Source organism: Vespula pensylvanica, chromosome 17, assembly GCF_014466175.1.
Source record: "Vespula pensylvanica isolate Volc-1 chromosome 17, ASM1446617v1, whole genome shotgun sequence".
In the NCBI taxonomy this organism is placed as follows: Eukaryota; Metazoa; Arthropoda; class Insecta; order Hymenoptera; family Vespidae; genus Vespula; species Vespula pensylvanica.
The window spans coordinates 1,393,691-1,396,319 of NC_057701.1; the positions used below are offsets into that span (position 1 = coordinate 1,393,691).

General features: G+C 31.9%; 1 long non-coding RNA gene across 1 annotated transcript; it reads right to left on the reverse strand.

Moving 5' to 3' along the window:
- Positions 1 to 1,044: 1,044 nt before the first annotated feature.
- Positions 1,045 to 1,696, reverse strand: LOC122635128. The gene is made up of 3 exons (XR_006328567.1): positions 1,518 to 1,696; positions 1,182 to 1,246; positions 1,045 to 1,089 (listed from the first exon to the last, which is right to left on the reverse strand). It is a non-coding gene; the product is annotated as an uncharacterized LOC122635128 (long non-coding RNA).
- Positions 1,697 to 2,629: the final 933 nt, after the last annotated feature.

Sequence of the window (2,629 nt, forward strand, 5' to 3'; positions counted from 1 at the left end):
TGATCTACCACTCGTTTTCCAGAATCTATCCGTCGCGCTTGTCTTCTTGTTCATCACATCGATACATCTACATCTACATTGTTCATCTACATAGAGGTAAATCGCGATTAAATAGACTAAATACGAAGCAATGCATACAACGTAGATCATATTACATGCTTTTTCGACGAAATCGGATAAATATCCGATTTCATTATTAATATCGCGGGCAAAGACGAATAAAAAAAGGGCTTATAATTGCTACTATTAATTAATCCAATCTATAAAACAAGAAGACCCTATCCTAATCTAATAAACAATGAAAACACATAGGCGATTAAAAATATACCACTCGTGAGTAAATCCAAAAAAAGAATTACTCGCGGTCATGCTCGTCAATAATTTATTTAAAAAATTACAACCAGTAACTCGTGTCGATTCGGACCTTTCGTCCTCGACATGATTAAGCACTAGAGGGACTTAAAATCTGTTCACTTACTACCTAAGAAGTTCTACGGTGGCTCCAAAACACTCGTCCGCGATTTAGGTCGACATTGAGGTTAGATGATATGTAGCTGGTTGAAAATGAGGTAGGTAGACACCGAAGTTGGTTGAGATCCTCTTCAATGATGCACTGACTCTAATTCGCGATAATTATTTATTAACGAACGGTCACTGAATTTACTACGCGAAACTGTATTATTTTTTATAAGTACAGTCCACATGACTGTTAAAATCACTTTGTACGAGCAAACACTGACTCTATAAGACTGCATTGCACGCAGTTGACAAAAAAACACTTAAAATTAATTTAAATCGCGAAACGCGGTATAATTTAAACGAGCAAGCACTGCTTCTATTTCCGATTTTTTGGTTTTTATTTTAGCGATACAACACTAGATTTATTCATTGCTTCGCGCATGGTTGCAATGATGTTCTGAAAATAACAAAAACAGAATTATTAGTATCATTGATATAATAACAAATCATTCAAATTATTGAAAAAATGTTTAATAAAAAAATTTTACTTACTTAAAATCTTCATTGATGCTTGCACGATGGGCATCCTACCACTGGATGATGAAGAGGATGATTCTTCTTTTATTTGAACTGAAAAAGAAATAAAAACCGAATTATTAGTATCATCATATTAAAAACTTATTAAATTTATTGAGGAAATATGTAAAGTAACATTTACTTACCGGAATGTTTGATGGTTCTTGATTCTAAGACCGTTCTGCACACAGTCACAAATAATTTCTAAAATCTACAAAGTTGAAACATAAAAAGTGATAGATATTTCTTTTTTCATGTATGCAAAAATACATTTATAAAACACATATCTTGTGAATCATTACCGAAGATAGCATATTAAAAAGTATATTATTGAAAAATATTAATAATTAATGTTTGAAATTTAATCCAATGTTAATTTAATTAATGTTAAATATAGCTTTTCGAGATATATCGAAGTATGTTGCCGTCGGTAGTACATGCTTAAGATACATTTCAATCAAGCCAATTGTAATTTTATTCACATAGGAATTACTGCGTATGAAGATAGTAACGAAAACGTTATAAATTTTCTAAATAAAACAAAGTTGTATACTTTCTTGTGCAATAATCTATAATTTCTTCTTATGATATCAAATAAATGCAAACAAAATTAGAATTAAATTATTCTAAAATAAAATAAATGGAAGAAGAATTAGACCACGTTCACTTGTTCTGTACATGCCGAAAGATTCTGTAATACTAGAACGTACTAAATCATCTTAGACGAGCTCGAACGTTCCATTGTTTTCGTCGCTATCTTTTTCTATTAAAATAGCTTTGTTCTTTGAAGGAGACAAGCTTACCTTATACACAGGACGAAGGACAAAGGCTATGTAGAAGAAAGCCGGGATGTTTTGTCTGTCGGTAAGTAGGATTCTTGGAAACCTGAAAAACAAAAGATGAATTGTAGAGGAGTTTTATTGTGTGTATTATATATATACACATATATGAGATGGGTATCCCAAGCGTCGTGTGTGTGTGCGTGTGCGTGTATGGGTGCATGAAAATCAAATATAATAGAAAATACGACTAATCCGAATATAATAGAAAATACGATTAAAACCGGAAAAATAAAAAATAAATGTATGACGCAATAACTTCCAAGCGCAGATTATATTTTCGCGAATATTTTTTAAACGCGAAAATACCCCAACTTGCGAACATTCATGCGTGGAAATCGTGTTTTTGCCAATCGATTGATATATAGGAAGACACTGTACATAAGAAAAATATAATAATTACCTGAAATTAATGAGGACGATACGGCTTCCGTGTGCACCTGTCGATCACCGAACGCAAAATGGCGTAATATCTACCAACAAGCCGATTACGCGAATGGGCCGCGCATGCGCAGATACGTCGCTAGGCAATTAATGCCCAATTTTTCGATCAAATAAACGAAAATATATTTTTATAAATACGATATAAAATTATACGAACCGTCGAAACACATCACAAATATTCTATAATCACATAATTAAAAGAGAAAAGTAAAATCTATAAAAAAATAATGCCAAAAGATACGAATAAAAGAAAAAACACAATATGCAGTAACCACTTTTATTTTCATTAATATTTCTTTTTCAGTACCACT